Raw genomic sequence first — 17,987 nt, forward strand, 5'->3', positions numbered from 1 at the left:
AATGTATTATTATTTGTCATCTAATAAAATAAACTGTAAATTCTAAGTGACTTTTTGCTTGATAATTAATGTATTTGCTGTTTCTTAAAAAACTGAATAATTAAAATTATATGATTACTATAGAAATTATTTTAATAGATCAGGTTTTTCTATAGATTCATCTATTTTATTTATTTTAAGTGGCTGATAATATTATATCTATCTGTGTTGGCCATGGAGACTGTATTGCTCAAAATATTTCTGTGCGCCTGCCTCAGCGGTCCATGTCACAGTATTATGCGTGTAAATTATGTGTGCGAATTAGTTACCGTCACTGTAACAAAGTGCAAACTAGGTGGCTTAAACAACAGAACTTTATTGTTTCTCAGTTCTGGAGGTTAGATGTGAAAGATCAAGGTGTGGTTCCATATGAGGCTGTGACAGAGAGTATGCTTGCTCTCCTTGAGCTTCCAGTGGTTTGCTGGCCATCTTTGGTGTTCCCTGGCTAACAGACACACCGCCCTCATCGCTGCCTTTCTCTTCAGCGATTTTTCTCTGTGCTTGTCTCTGTCCAGATTTCTCATTTTTATAGGACACCAGTCATTTGGGATTAGGAACCATCCCAATGACCCTATTTAACCTGATTACATCTCTAAAGACCCCGTCTCCCATTATAGACACATTGCCATGTTCTGGGAATTGGGAAGCCAGTGTATCAAGAAGGGAGAATAGTGTCACCCATAAAAGTGTGTAATCTCCTGTCCTTCCTAACATTTCTAACTTTCCTTTTACATTATCAATGAACAAATCCTGAGGATGTTCTCTCTTTATCTATGTCTATTCGTAATAGCACTCATGCAGCCTGAGTTACATGTTTATGACACATTTTTGAAGCTGATTTACATTTCTAGCCCTGACCACCTTTCTGAGCTTCAAATTTATATTTCCACCTGCCTCTTAGTCACCTCCAAGTGGAATAATGATAGATACCTCAAGCTTAACGTGTTCAAAACAGGTTTTTGCTTTCTATTTCCTTCTTCAAACGTTCATCCATCATTCTTTTCCATCTCAGTAAATGTTCCCTTTCTTCCCCTAAATGCTCAAAAGAGCTAAGTCATGCTGACATGTCTCTTTCACTTATTCCCTTCTAATGTCTTTCCCATTGCTGTGTTAGTTTTGTATTGCTGCTGGAACACATCACCACAACTCAGCGGCTTAAAATAACCCAATCTATCTCACTATCTCCGAAGTTTGACCTAGGTCTCATTGGGCTAAAATCAAGGTGTCATGAGGGCTACATTGCTCTCTGGAGGCTCTGGGGGAGAACCTGCTTCCAAGTATGTTCAGGTTGTCAGCCAAATTCAGCTCCATGCAGTCCTTGGGTTGAAATCGCCTTTCCTTTGCCAGCTGATGTCCGTGAGTCATCCTCAGCTTCTGGAATTCACCTGTATTCCTTGGCACATGGTTCCCTTTCTTCATTTTCAAAGCCAGCAATGGTGGCTTCAAATCACTCTGAACTCCTTTCCTGTCTATCTTTCTGGCTTGAGCCAGAGAAAATTCTGGGCTTTTAAGAACTCATGTAACGAAAATGGGCCAATCTGGATAATCCAGGGTAGCCTCCATGTTTTTAGGTCAACTCATATGTAACCTTGAGTCCATCTTTAAAGCCCCTTCACAGTAGGACTTATTTGAATATCTGATCAAATAAAGCGGCACATCTTCAGAGTTCTCGTCACAACTTTCCTGTCACCATGCATGTCCCATTCACTCTGTTTTGGGGCAGTTTTGCTTGTCTTCCTCCACCACTACCACCATATGTCGCCAGAGAACATCACCACTTCTGGGTCATTGCCTTATCCTCCTCACTGAGCACTTGCATCATTTCTGTGAATGATGGCTTTTCAGATGCAAACAGAACTGTTTCTTCATAGCTTTTATTGTTCCAGAAAGCTTCATGTTAAATTTAGCATTATATATTAAGTTGATCTTTCTAAAAACAATCTCTGTCGGGTTGTGTCACTTAGATCCCTCAATGGCATCCTTTAAAAGGGAAAATCCAAACCTTGGAATTATCTACAAAACTCTGCTGACTCTACAAGACTATTGTATTTTCTTCATAACATGCTTCACCATGAGAAACCATCTTTTTCATCTAGTGTCAATATTAATTGTCTGTGATACTCCATTGGAATGTAAGGCCCTTATCTGTTTTCTTAGCATCAAATCTTCAGCTCCTAAAACACATCGACATTGTCGGCATTTTACATGTTTATGTTCCTATAGAATTTAAACTGCTTTCTCACGTAGACATTTATTTCATAGCATGAGCCTATCTGCTGTCAGGGCGTCACTGTGCTGGGTGCCCTCCGAGACTGGTGAAAGGAACAGTTCCTGATGAGGAGTTCCCCTAGACGCAGTGGGGAGTGTAAATATGTATTAGATGAGCCCACAACCCCCAAAACTTGTAACTTTAATCTCACTGTATTTCTTTCACCTTTTACTGAACTAGGATGGCTATATAAATGTTACTCAAATTTTATAAAGGAAAAAACTTCATTTACGACAAGTTGAATGACTTCCTCCAAGGAAACCTGTTGCTGTAACTAGAACTCAGGGCTGTTGTTCCTCCTCCAGATTCCTTTCTGGATCACACCAGCACTGTAATTTATCCCACTGTTCTTGAAGTACAGGCAACTGAATTAATTTGTACTTTTTTTCCCAAAAGTGAATATATATCATCATCATGTTACTGTTTAATGTCTTTTCTACCAAACATTCAGTTATAGAGAAGATACCTGAAAACCAGTGACAATGTAATGCTCCACAAACGGGAACCTTTCCAAACCAAGAAGGAAGGTTAGAAAGGTGAGACGATCTGCCAAGGGGGCGGGGGCACACTTGAGGCTGGTCATTCTTTCTCCAGTGCACCCGGGAACCCAAGAGCAAGCAGATACTCATTCCTTACTACTTGGAACCAAGCCTGACTGTGGCTCTGAATTCCACATTGCCTCTTTCGGAGTCCCCGGAGGAACAAAGGTAAAAGTAGGTCTCCAAACACTAAAATGAAAGCTCCCAAAATGCTCATGGAAATCTCCTTCTCATTTCTCCACGGATGTTCTTGGGGTTTTAGATGCTTCATTAGTTTCCCACTCGATGCAGTCATACTGAAGCAACTGTTTTTAAGAGATACTTTCTGAGATCTTGGGACCCCAGTGTTTAATTAGGGTCCAGATAATATTAGAGCATTGGACAGATCTGAAGAAGGTGAACCCCAGGCTTTTGCGGGGAGAGGAGAAGAACCAAGATTTGGAAAGCCAGAGAACATGAAAGCAGGGGGCAGGAGAATAAAGAATGTATGCAGAAGAGGGGAAGGCCCTTGCAAAAAGCGGGGTTAACATGCTACAAGGGAAGACTCAAGGTTTGAGGACACACTTTTGCTCAGACCCACTCTCCGTGAGAAACCAGCTTGGTACCTGACACAGTGGCTCCCATTCTTGAATCTCTCTCCTCTTTACCAAAGGAAAATAACACCTTATTTGCACTGGTGAGATTTGTCGTTGACATAGATAAAGAACTTTTCACAATGTCTGGATCATAGTTACTGTGCAATTCACAGTAACAAGTTCAGCATTTGTAAATTTCCCAGGCTAACTAGATGACAATAAAGACATGGGGGTGCAAGTAGCCTTAGTGGAATGTTGCTGAAATGAAATACTGCCTTTATTCCCACATCTGACCCCCTATAGGCCACATCCCAGCAACGGAGACTTCAAAGGTAAAAGAAGAAGCAGCCTATGAATATGCATGCTTGCCTAACATGCAATAGTAAGTTTCCGTAGTCTTATTTCCACTGCTGTGTGAGAGTAAAGCAATAACTACCTTTGAAGTTTCAGAATATGCCCTAATACTGTACATTTTTCAATTGCAAATGAAAATATCTAATCCATCTGTCAGGGCATGACTAAATGCTTACTAAGTGCAAGTCACTGTAAGAATAAATAAACTGATGTGTTTAAAAGAGATAAAATTGAGTTTCTAGAAAAATCTGGAACAGATGTCACATATTGAGTATTTCCAAAATAAAGATGTACCGTAAACTTTGTGAAGGTGGGGCCACTTTTGCCTTTCTTACTGCCCTTCAGGATAGTACCTGGAGCAAAATAGGCATTTCATAACTATTTGTTGAATGGAGGAAGGAAGGAAGGAAGGGAAGAGGGGGAAGAAGGGAGGGAGTAAGGAAGGAAGGAAGGAAGGGAGGAAAGGATGGAGGGAGGGAGGAAATCAGGCAAATGAAAACAAGAGACTTCTCCAACTATTTAGTTATTTGTTGTGCTATGTAATTAACATCTGTGTAGTATATATTATCTGCCATAAACTCAGCTGCTTACCATCTACATTGGTGGTTATTTTTAGAGAAAATAAGCTTTCTGTGTGTTACATTTTACATTAAAATAATATTATTATAAAGCTGAATACGGCAGGTCAGTAATTAACCATGTACTATGGATTCCTTTAGGGCCTCTAGTCCACTTCACTTTCAAAGCATACACGTATATGGGAGGGTAACCTTCGTTCCTTCAAACAGGTAGGGTTTTTCGGAAGTCCTCATGAAAACACCAAGAAGGGATTCTAAAGTTGGAAACCATCAGCTGCTGCAACTATGACATGTAAAATGATAATGAACGTAAATTGTTGTATGGTATGGTTCAGGTTAAATGCATATACTTAGAATCTGTTTTGGAAGCGAAAATCAGCAACTTCCATATTTATTGCAGAAGTAGGTGGTCGCCTTTTTAATATACTAAATGCAGATGAAAGTGTGTTCAGTAGGTTTATGAAGGTTTATTGATTTTTACTTATAGGCTGATGGTGAGCACATATTGCTTTGTGAAGGTAGAGACATAAGGCTCAATAGTTTGGTTGTTAAGATGTGTACTGTGAAAAAGCCTCATTGAAACGCCTCTTTTCTCTGTAAAAGTAGAGAGAAAAGACCAAGGGGCATTTTTAATTTTAAATCACCAAGTGATTAATATATGTTATGTATATTTTTTGTTGTTCAATTACAGTTGTCCCCATTTCCCCCCCATTACTCTCCCCTGCCCTACCCACCCCCACCTCCCACATTCAGTCCTCCCCCCACCCCATTGTCTTTGTTCATGGGTCCTTTATACACGTTCCTTCCTGATGCTTCCCCTCTTTCCACCATTATTCCCCTCCCCCCTCTGCTCTGGTTACTGTCAGTTAGTTCTTTATTTCCCTGTCTCTGGTTCTATTTTACTCGCTTATTTGTTTTGTTGATTAGGTTCCACTTACAGGGAGATCATATGGTATTTGTCCTTTACCATCTGGATTATTTCACTTAGCATAATGCTCTCTAGTTCCATCCCTGCTGTTGTGAAGGGTAGGAGCTCCTTCTTTCTTTCTGTTGCATAGTATTCCATTGTGTAAATGTACCAGTTTTTGATTCACTCATTTACTGATGGGGACTTAAGCTGTTTCTCGCACTTGACTATTGTACATTGTGCTGCTATGAACATTGGGGTGCATAGATTCTTTTGAACTGGCATTTCAGGAGTCTTAGGGTATAATCCCAGCAATTTAGAATTGCGGGATCTTAAGGCAGTTCCATTTTTAGTTTTTTAAGGAAATGCCATAGTTTTCCACAGAGGCTGCACCTATCTGCATTCCCACCAATAATGTGCTAGGGTTCCCTTTTCTCCACAGCCTCGCCAGCAATTGTTGTGTGTTGATTTGTTTATGATGGCCATTCTGATTGGTGTGAAGTGGTATCTCATTGTGGTTTTAATTTGCATCTCTCTGATGGCTAGTGATGCTGAGCATCCTTTCATTGGTCTCTTGGCCCTCTGTATGTACTCCTTGGAGATGTGTCTATTCAGGTCCTTTGCCCATTTTTTAACTGGATTGTTTGTTGTTTGAGTTCTTTATATATTGTGGAGTCAAGCCCATTGTATTTATCAAAATAGTTTAATAAATCATTTCACAGTGTTGCAATGTTCAGGATTTATCCTGTTATTGATTTTAGGCTACTACTGGCATGGAAGAATTCTAGAACTAGGATTGCTTCAATCTACCATGATGCATCAGTATTTTTAGCTTGAAAAATGAAATGCAGTATACAAGATTGTTGATTTTTTGGTTAATATTTAAAGAAAAAGTGAAACTGTCTCTTGGTTTCTGCCTGTCTCAAACCTGAATGCCGTAAGGTTATTCCATTAGTGCCCACCGCCCCCTGCCCCCACTCAGTGAGTCACTCTTCCATCTGGACAGACACTGGATGAGACATCCATGGCCAAAGGGCAGTGCCATTGTTTCTTGCTGTGACTGCCAAGAAAGTGTTTGAATAGTGCTATGTAATGTCATCATGCTTATTATGCACACTGACACATGTCCATGGGGAACTTGCCTGAAAAGTAATACTGGTTTGTGTTGCTTTGGATTTTCGTATCTTCCCAGATGACAAAACCCATGGAGCTATTGTTTCTACCAATAGTGAAAAAAGTTGCTTCTAATTTTTCTCTAACTATAATTTTCTAATTATGATAGTATTAATATTGAAGTGGTGACACCAATGTATTGTTCTGAGCCATTTGCAGTGTTACAAATAAAATTATTACAGTGGCATATGTTACAATAGTGAAATAGATAAAAAAGAAATTCTATCCATTTCCATAACAAGAGAAATGGAATCTCATAGTGCCTCACATCCCTTTATTATTCAAGGGCCTTAATTACTACACCTTGGAGGAGTGTTCCTGCCTGCCTTTGTTTGGGAACAAAGGATAATAGGAAGGGGTCACCTCTTCCCATTTGGCAAAACTTCCTAGAGAGTTGGGTGGGGCAAGGGGGGTTAAAGGAGTTCAGGTGAATGTTTTGAAATATAGCACTAAGTGCTTTCTTTAATGAGCATTACTTCTGTATATTTTAATATTTGCCTGAGTATTTTTTGTAATTAGCTGGGTAATTTAACTTCCCAAATAAAAAATTTGATATAAATTAGCTCTCTGTTATTAAATTCATAATATATTCCTGGTTTTAGGTAATTAATATCTAATTAAACAATTATTAAGATCAAAAGTGATAATTTATGTAAAATCATTTTGTAAACTATAAGACAACAGATATATTTATGTGGTTATTATTATGATATATTCTCATTTAGAGAAGCATGAGTTATTAAAATCTTAATGACTTGTGAGTAGTGAACAATTAAGTATTAACAATTAAATCTAATGGAGTAATTTCCATAAACTCACAATGACCAAGGATGTTCAGAGAGACTGCATTAGAACTTAGAAATCTAAGTTTTATTTTTAATGACTTGAATTAAATCTGTTCCAGTCGTTTATGGCTTATTATGATGCCACTTCCATTCAGGGAATTTTCTGCACAAGGAAATAAATTTCACATATAGCAATATTTCATCTTCTGTAGCATTGTAAGAAGGAGTCTAAAAAGTGGAGGGTGGGTAGTGGAATAAGACCATTTCAACTAGGTCCTAAAGAAAAAATAGGTACAAATTATGCTGTGAAAAAAGGAAGCAACATATTTGTGAGACTAGCTTTCCTTTAGTTGTCATATGCATTCCTCAACATTATGTACATGTGAAATGTACATATGTATGTTCTGTTCATACGAGTATTAATACAAATACATATTTACATAATTCACATTCTTTTCTCTTGGCAGCAATACAGTCTAAACTATTTCTACATCTACATGTAGTATTACTGAAAGAGTATCACTCATAAAGAAATGTCCTTGTTGCTTTACACAAGTTGAATTACTTACTGTATTTGTTAGATTTAGAATTCTTTACATACTTTTTCTTTAGTTCAGCTGTTTGTCTGTGAACTTGCAATCTCCCCAGGAGACAGGCCCCCACGGGCGCCTTCACAGTATTGTGCCTGTTGCATGTTTGTCACCAGTACTCCTATTACTGCCGACTTCTGTGCTACTGCTGCTGGGCTAATTGCTGACATTTGTTTGCAGATCAAACCTTTCATTACCAACATTGTCTAGAAGTGTTCTGCCCAATAATTTTGAAATACAATTTCCTGCCGTAGTCTTTATTTTAAAAGATATGCGTACACAGAAGCATTCAGACATTAACTTATTTTTTTCAATTTGGAAAAATAAAATCTACAATAGACTCAAAATATTTGTAGAATATATTTGGTACCTGTTATACACAGATATTTTTAATAGTTTTGGGGGTGATCCAAATATCACTTAGAATGTAAATATCAGCAAATGCTTTTCACACACTAATACAAAAAAATTGCTCACATGTTGATATAGTAATATAATATGTAATCCTCTAGTACCTCACTATTGTCTTAGACATCTAACATCAGATGAAGAAAACACTGATGATTGATGGACAAGTGGAAGTTTCAGTCATGTGCTTTAATTGTGAGTCATTTTTGCTTAGTTTTGTATTTATATCCGTGCTTCAGAACTAGATAACAAACATTTATGCATTTATGGCCCCAGTCTTTGGGATTTTCTGAAAGTAGGTAACCTGATGCATTTTTGAGCCACTTCTTAGTTTTGACACTCCTCGGCATGTTAACTCAAGTATCAATTTGATGGCAATAGAATACCATCAGAATATAGCCACTTCCTCTTTCCCCTTTACCTGTAAAGCTTTCCGTAGGAGGCTTTGTGAAGGGGAAAATGATTTGTGTTTCCTTTGATTCAGGGAAGTGCAACTAAATCATCCAGATGTAAGCAGATAAAGGATTTTTAAATTTCTATATACAATATGGACATTACATGACCTTTAAAATGATGAGCAAAACCATAGTTGCTGAAGGATTACTTAGTAGGTAGATTGGAGGGAGACAGCTTTGAGGTGCTGGCTGATTCTGAGGGCTGGGACTACTCCCCATTAGAACTTTCATTCTTGGTGGGGTACAGGTGTGGACAATCTGAATTTTCATAGTTGTGCAAACCCTGTAGAATGTGATGTTGTGATTTTTAAGCGTGACTCCTGGAAGACAAACTTAAAACCTCATACTTGATTATAGGTATCTCCACTGGTTCAGAACACCACTTCTGAAGTCAAACCTCTTACGTTCAAATACAGGTTTTACTACTTATAATCTGTGCTATTTGGGGCAAGTTATATAATCCCTCTGAATCTCTTTCCCCATCTATAAATGATATTAAAAACTTGCTCCATATAGATATGTGCAGGAACAATAGTAAAATTCCACTCCACAGTTAAGCTGCTTTTTTAGTACCACAGAAAAGACATTTATTCCTTATCACATAAAAGGCAATTCAAGAATGTGGTAAGCAAGTTCTTATCCAATGGTGAGTTCGCTTTCCCAACATAATGCCATCTGTTTTCATTGTCATTATTTTTTATATATTCTGAGTCCAGAGCATTCAATTGTAAATTAAGGAAAATCACATTGTTGGTGGAGGCCGAATTGTGAACTTAGAACAACAAGTAGTTAACATAGCATAAACCTACAGAGATAAGTGTTAAATTTTCATCCAGTCCATCGGATGCCATGAAAAGTTGTGAAGATGCCAAGGAAATATTTCCAGGTGGGCTGCAGTTATGAAGAGAGCAACCTCTTTACATGGGAGATTTTAGAAGGTATAAACACAGCTGCTAGGTATCCAAACAAACACTAGTTTCAAATATGCAGCCTCAGTTCTAGACTCTACTTAAGTAGTATCATAGAGACAAGGTCTCCATCTTCTGGACACTGTATATGGAAAATGTTCAGAAATAAAAGTGTATTCCAAACATGTTGCAGAAAATTTTTCAAAATTCTCAAAAAAATAATATTTTGACAAGTGATAAGGCGCTGAACCTGTTTTGATTCACATCTGTTTATTGTACAATGTTACAGAATCTGCAAGCAAAGTCCTTTTATTAAAGATCAATTTGGACTTGTTTAGGTTAGATCCTTACACATCCAGCCCCGGCACAGGACAAAGAACAAACTTAGAGATTATCTTCAGGCACTCAAGAAGAAATAGAAAAAATATGTTATGGGTCATAGAAGATTGATGACCAAATATTTAAATACTGCTATCAGTTTTTTAAAATGTTGACAAACAAAAAGCATAAAGAGAGCAGTAGAGTCTAGAGTTATAGGAATGCCGACTATATAGAACGTGTCCATCTGTCTGTAATTCCCCTCTTCCATGACAGAGTGCCAGAAGCCACAGTCCTTTATAGCTTACCAAGTTACTAGTTACATCTTGAAAGTTAGAGGATAGAATACTGCAGACGCAATGTCAGAACTTGTGATACTACCCAAGGATTTCATATCCTGCAGGGAATCATTATACCAAAATATTTATGTAGTTCCAATTGGTCCTGTTGAAATGTGTCATGTTTTTAAGAATTTCCTCATGTTTGTTTTAATCACACCCTTGTGATTTCATTGAACCTTAGGTTTTTGTGTGTGTGGTGTTTTTTTGTTTGTTTTTTTTTTTTTAGCAAAGAAATACTTTTAAAGTATTCTCCTTGGCTTGTGGTTTAGCCAAACACATTGTGGGAAGAACTTAAAATGCTTAGTCATGTGCGTTTTCTTATTGATATTCCTTCGGTGTCTCAGCCTAGGGCAATGACATAATACCTAAGTCCGGCCAAAGAAACAGGGCCCACTCTGTTTTGACAGAGTATTATTCATGATCGCCACTTTGCATAAATGTAAAAGAATATCAAATAAAGACATGAGCTAATTATGCAAAAAAATGGAAACAAATGCTTCTCTTAATACTGTGAGATTAAGATGGAATATTCTTAGCAGTCAGATAAAATGAGTTATTTCTTGGAAGATAGTGTCTTCAGTATGGGATTGAGATATAGAAAAGGGTAAAATATGATAGACGCTTTCCATCCGAGTTCTGCCATAAGTAAACTCTTCTTTGTAATTTAAAATTCCACATTCTGCCAAGGCTTATGAGTGTGTGTGTGTGTGTGTGTGTGTGTGTGTGTGTGTGTGTGAGAGAGAGAGAGAGAGTTAGTTTTAAAAATGCATATCTGCATTTGTTATTGTGACTATTATTTGGGAAGTGCATATATTCCTAGGCAAACTGGTGCGTTGTGGCATTTTAGGGGTATTGCATAGGGCAGATGCATTTCAACCTTTGGTTAACTAATGCGTTTTATGAATCATGTCCTAAATTCATTCTCTTGCAGTCATTGCAATCACATATTTGGTAACTGGGGATTCCTGCCTTCAAGTTTTGTTTATGCCAAAAATACAAATTCATATGAATTTCATGGATAGATAATTTACAACATCAGGAAAGCCAAGAGGTTTGCTGAACTGTTACTGCATGGTCAACTACACAGCCTGTTTAAGAAACCAAGGGTGCTTTGAATACAGTGAAATTAATTTCATGCCAAGGTAGAGCACTCCCTCTGAAATCCTTTGCTCTTCTTCATCTGTCATTGCATGAGCTTTAATTTAAGGCACAGAGTGAATGAAAGTGTGTGATTTGCCCAGTGTAAAAAGCCCCGAATAAGAATTTTATAGCCTGATTGGGCACATGATAACCAAGATATATTTTATTAATGGGATTTTGTATAACCTACAGTCCTCCTGACAGGATTCAAATTTACCCTGATTCAGGAATAAATGCTAATGTGTGATGTCATGCATTTCCAGCCTCTAAGTATCAAGTGTCCTATTTCTGAGTGTATCCAACACTACGTTGCTGCGTTTAGCAGCAACAGCAGGCAGCACAGGGCTTTCAGTTTTATCTGTGTACCTGTCACTACCAGGGCCAGAGGCAAAAGTCCAGCATTGTTTCTTTGACTTCCTTCCTCTCGCCTTTCTCCCCTTCTTGTCTCTCCCACATCCTACAATCCATTCTCACCACGGACAGCAGAGATAACTGCAGACTGCAAATGCAAAGCTGAGCTGGCCCTAAAAATGTTACTCCTTGCAGCTATTTAATTGCAAAAGAATCTTTGCGCTGAAGCTTCACTATGCCCCCTTTAGAAGGCAGGTTTAGTAATTTATCTGTCAGTCATTCCTAATTTCATACCTTAGAGTCTGGAGGGACAATAAAAGAGAATTACAGAGTTTTACACTGGAATGCTGATTCTTAGAAAACAAAAAGCCAAAATTTTCAGAGAGTCAAGTACTTAAAAAATAGTTTCTAAGATCAAGTTTTATTTTTGAAATAACAAAAGTAAACTTTTCACGTTGAACTTATTTGGAAATCACTCCAAAGTTGGTCACTTATTTATTGTATAACGTTAAAGCTTTTCTATATTAGTGCTACTTATTCTTCTACCTTGCTGTCACTAAGGTAGGTAAAAATGGCCAGTACATTAAAATGCATTTTTCTTTCTTTTTTAAAAATTTTTTGTCCTGATCAATTGGATTACTTGTCCAAAGGACCACAAGATAGAGAACTATTTTAGAATTGATGATGCCATACCAGACAGTGATTTCTTAATCCTTTAGTTCTACTTTTATTTTATACCATTTAAAAATCCTTCATTTTCTTTTAAAATAAAATTGGTAAAGATATTGTGAAAACCTCTGAAGTTAAAATGGTACGTATTTATTTTTAAATCAGGAACATTAATAGATAAATAATATTCCTGTTTTCATGCATGTCTGTTATGACTTCCAAAAAATCTAGGATTGCAAATAATTTAGGACTTTATAAGTATAACAGATACAGAAAAGTACATATGTCATCACATATATAGCTTACTGAAGATTAAGTTGTATAAAGACTCAGCCATAAGTGTCCACTTACAGCTGATATGAATATCGCTGGTATGGGCATGACAGTAGATTTCTTTTGGTCTACTTATGTGCACATTTTTTTGTTGAATGTTTGTCTAGGAGCAGAATTGCTGAGAAAGGGTATGCATATAGAGAACCTTAAAAGAGATTGACAAAAACCAAATTTCTTTTACTGTTGTACATTCCCATTCACAATTCATAATCATCCTGATAACACCCAATACTTGCTAATATTTGACGTTTTTTGCTTCTATCTCACTCTTTCTTTTAAACCATTTAATAGGTATATATTGATATCCCATGGAGATTTGCATGTTATCATATGAGTAATGAAGTTGATCATCTTTGCATTTGTTTATTGGCTGAGTAGATATCCTGTTTTGTGAAGTGATTGTTGAAATATTTTTATCTTTTTTTTTCTGTTGGACTGTTTATCATTTTTGCACATGCTTTTGCTGGTAAAAATATAGAGATAGGTCATACAGACACACAGCGTCTGCACATGCACAGAGAATGAGAATGTTCTCTTCCACTAGTGCCCCCTCACTTTCTCAACCACGTCTTGATAAAAAGAATTTCCCAATTTTTAATATGGCCAAATGTAAATTTTTGAAAGTTCCTTTATGGTTAGCACTTCTTGTGTCTTCCTTAAGAAAGCATTTACTGCTTTAGGGTCATGCATGTGTTCTATATTTTACTTTAATGCTTGATTGTTTAATCTTTCACATTTAGACTCCATATGGAATTGATTTTCATGTGTTTTTTTAGATGGGAATCAAGGTGCTTTTTTTTTTTTTTACCATCTAGATATCCATGTGAAAGAGCATCTATCCCACCATGAGGCAGTGACATGATGCTCATATATTAGGCATATTGTGCGGCGTGGTGTGCGCATTCTCTCCTGTTCCACTGTTCTATTTGTCTCTGCTCACATGGACACCACAAGTCTGAATTATGCCTTCTTTGTAGCTTTGTAATTTGCCTTCTTATCTGGTCAATTCATTCTTCCAGATTTGTTGCTTCCATTTAAGACGTCCTCTTTCTGGGCCTTCACATTTTCACATATATTCATTGCATAGGAATTGTGTTAAATCTATCTGTTAATCCAAGGAGATTGAAATCCTTATACTATTCCACATGCCAATCCATAAGCATAGTATTTCTCTTCACGAATTTAGGTCTTCATTATTTTTAGTTGTGTTGCATAGTGTTTGGTTAAGAGGTCTTACACCACTCCACCCTCATAGATTTATTTCTAGCTACTGGATGTTTTTCTATGATATTTATAAATATTATTGTTTTAATTTCCTTATTGCTGATAAACAAAAGAAAATTGAGTTTTGTACATTGGCTTTTTGTTTTTACTTTATCAGTACATGTTACATAAAAGTAATAATAGCAGTGAATAGCATATTCATATCTGAAGAGTTTTCAATATTTAATTTTGAGTGTAATTTTAGGTAGTTTTTTTCCCATTATTAAATTAAAGGGATCCCTCTAGATGTCTCATTTGGAGAGAATGTTCTTTAAATAACTAATGACTGTTGAAATTTATGAAAAATGAGTATTTATGACTTTCACGAGTTTAATATCAACTATTATTATGGATGTCACACAATGTTCAGTTTTGCTTCTTTGCTACAAACACTAAAACAAATATAAGAGATTAGAAATACAATTTCATTTACAATAATATGAGGAGTGGAATCAGCCACAAACTCATAAAAAGGAGGTATATAGAGTTTGAACATCACTTTTCAGATACCATATAGTGTGCAGATTTCATTAAAACAAAAAGAAGGAAGGAGGGGAAAATGGAAGAGAAGGAGGGAAAGCAAGAAGGAGGGAGGGAAAGAGGAAGGGAGGGAGGCAAGGCCATGGGCCCCAGTGCTTCACTGGATCACTGAGCTCTGAAGATCGAGAAGAGTCGGGGAGACAGGAGACCTGTGGAGCACAAGCTCCAACATGAGAAGATAATGTCAAGGGGCGGGGGGGTGTTACAAGAACTGCATTTTTAGTTTCCACTTCACACTTAGCACCCCTCTCCTCCTCAGTCTGTCATTAAGCAACAATGAGGCCAAAATAAAGTTGTCCTAATTCAAAAGTAAATAAGTAACTGAAGGGTTTAAGTGTAAGACAGGGAGTCGACATATCCAAAAAAGGTAAGAAACAAATCAGAAAAAGGAGAAAGTAACACAACAATAATATGCAAAAGGTAGAGACAGTATAACTCCAGAAAAATAAAATTACTCCCAAATAAGAGGAAGTTAACCATATACTTTTTTATAGCCTAAAGACATTCAGAATAATGAAAAAAAAAGAATCAAAGAGAGACAAAGGAGGCATCAAAGGAATAACAATGAGCTGGCAATACTCATGGGAAAATAGGAACAGATAAAGCAATTGCTGAAATAAAATCAGAAACATGAAGAAGAATAGATAATACAGAAATAAAGAGGACTATTATAAGGAAATATAACAGAAGAGGGAAAAGGGCAAAAACAACTAAAAAGGAGGCAGTAGATACAGATGAAAGAGAACAGATCTAACATATGGGCGGCTGTGGTTCTCACCTGGAAAGTAACATTTTTAAAGGAGCAATATTATACCGCCTTTTTAATGCTCCAGTTTTCATTGTCAGAAGGCATCTGAATGACTTATTCACAAATACTGTACAATGAATCGTCTAAGTAGGGCCATGAGTGGTCCAACCCCAGGGTTGTCCACACAGAAAATGAGGGTGTGTTGTGTTTCTGGAGGCACCGCGATCACCCCATTCTAGGTAAATAAAGTGTCCTGGGATTATGGGACAGGAGTATTTTCCTATCTTGCAGGCAAGAGAAAATCTTATCAAATATGCATTGATAGGAAATATAGGCAACCTTGAGTTTTTCTTGCATAATTGTCTTTAAAAAGACACAGACTCAATTAGGACCTAGCTCAAGGTCCGTGACCGAAATCTAGACATGCAACTGCATTAAAGGAGAGTGGGACGGGTGGTGTTGGGAGTGTGTGCAATAAGAGCTACCCTTTACTTTTTAAAGATATGCACTGTTTGAATTTTTAATAAAAGTTTGTATTGTTTTAAACATAATCAAAACCTAATTTAAAAAATTCCATGTTCTTATTTGAACTAATACTAAATAGGACACTTTCAAATGAGAACTAGGAGTGTTTCTTTTCAACATCATCAAATATTATGAAGAAAATATTTCTTCAATAAGATATCATATTGTTGATACTTACAATAACCTAATTACTTTAGGGGGTTATCTCTGTTTTAATAACTTGTTCCAGGTCATCTAACTATGAAACGTGAATCTGGGGAGCATTTGGTACACAGTTCAATGAAAAGTGTTTAAAACACTTTGCTCGATTTATGTTTTTAGAAGTCACAGTTAAAAGAGAGAATCAGGTAAAAGACTCAGATAAGTTGTTTGAGGTTGATATAAGCATGTAACATTTAGCTTCAAAGTTAATATCTAGATAATTTCTCTTTTTTGTGAGCCTTTTGGGTTGCTTAGATTTTACCACATTTTATGCCTTTTTTGAATTACAATGTCATTTCAAGAAATTGAAATGATTTTCATAAACTGGTGTTTGTCACACTGTCCATTTCTGAGATAAAAACTAGACTGGCTTTGAATATGAACTTCAAACAATTTTGAATCTATCTCTTGCCTTTGAGTTCAAGGAAACGAAATCTAGATTCAGTTTGAGACAAATTTTATAATTCTGTGGGGTTTCTATCTTTTTTCTTTTTTCTTTTTTTTTAATGTTGAGATTCAGACAGTTAAGGATCTAGATACAAATTCAGGGCAAAGGAATGGAAGATTAGAAAACTAGAATTTGCTAGGCAGGCTACTGGGAGGGTCCTTTTGTGATGAAATGTTGCATAAATAATGCCAATGGGGGTCTAAATTCACTGTTGCCATGGAGACCTTTGTGCCTGGTTGCACTCAAATCTTTTCTAAGAAGGCAACCACTAGGCTTGTGGTATCTCTGATGCGTCTTTCTTTGCTTTCTCTTAAACTGTTTGCAAGTGAAAGCAGAAATTAAACTATGATAATTTGGCATCCTGACTTTTTCAAGGCTGTTCTTCCAGTCCATTCGTGATTTTTTAGCTCTTCCGGGGTCCTGCGAAGCCCTGGCGTGGGGAGGGAGGAGCAGGTGGAGAAGCCTGGACCGCCGGCACCCCTCTGCCTGGGCTGCAGGGGAAAAGTCACCCCTCATCTTTGTGACTAGTCGACTTGTTTGCCTAGACTACAGTTTTGAAGTATTTGAGGACCATTTGTATCCAAAGGTAAAAGAGAAAAAGTGAAAGCTAAATGTATCTCTTTTTTTTCAATTCTTTCGTTATTAATATTGTTTCTGTGATGTTTTTAGCTAAAGTTTTAAAACTGCAGGTTGAGCGTTATGTGTAGAAAACATGGGTAGGATTTATTACGGACTTCACGGTTGTCAGTTTATTCAGTGCATTAATGTTAAAATTGTAAATGTCAAATAGCCGAATTAAACAGAAAGCAATTGTAAGGATCAATGTGCCATTTCCTATCAACTAACTGTTATAACTGGTTAATAATTATTTGTAGTAAAACTTAGTTTTGTGGATATATCCTGTAGATTTTATGAAGTTATGAGTTCACGTAAATAGCCGAAGTGGGTATTGAGTAATTAAAAGATGATTTGGAAACTGTGGGCCTTTTTACTCATTTGGTACACAATTAAATGAATAACCTCATCCAGAAAGAAATTATTCATTGAGAGTAAAGGCATAAAAATTCCCTGACCACTATCAGTATGTAAAGTCACTGTAAAAATTCAATATTGGACAACTAACTTGTTGCATTAACTTAGTTGTCTTACAGAGATTAGTTGGCTCTCAATGATGAGATTTGTATTAGAAATAGAATACAATAATTATATGTTTTGATCAATCTAAATGGTGCTGGTATAAATGGGATGTACACATCCCATAATTATAGAAAACCTTTACCATATAAGTTTTTCTAGATTGCTTTTATTCAAATAACTCATTGAGAGAATCATTGATCAAAATTTACAACTTCATAATATCAACTGTGTCACTACTAGAATTAACAATATTTGTCAAAATTTTCAAATAGTTTGAAAATTTAAACTATTTTCAGTTTTTTTAAATCTTGATATATATATCATGTGGATACATCCAAAGGTTCTTCAGGTTGTATTCCAAAAAATAAGCAGAGAGCCAAGCAAAATTTGACT

General features: G+C 36.5%; 1 protein-coding gene across 1 annotated transcript in view; it reads left to right on the forward strand.

Moving 5' to 3' along the window:
- The window catches only part of CTNND2 (catenin delta 2), an 821,124-nt gene that overhangs the window by 239,782 nt on the left and 563,355 nt on the right, over positions 1-17,987 (forward strand). The gene's annotated exons all lie outside the window — the stretch shown is intronic.

The sequence above is a fragment of the Pteronotus mesoamericanus genome, unplaced genomic scaffold (genome assembly GCF_021234165.1).
Source record: "Pteronotus mesoamericanus isolate MK-2021 breed Mesoamerican mustached bat unplaced genomic scaffold, CSHL_Meso_final contig_50, whole genome shotgun sequence".
NCBI lineage: Eukaryota > Metazoa > Chordata > Mammalia > Chiroptera > Mormoopidae > Pteronotus > Pteronotus mesoamericanus.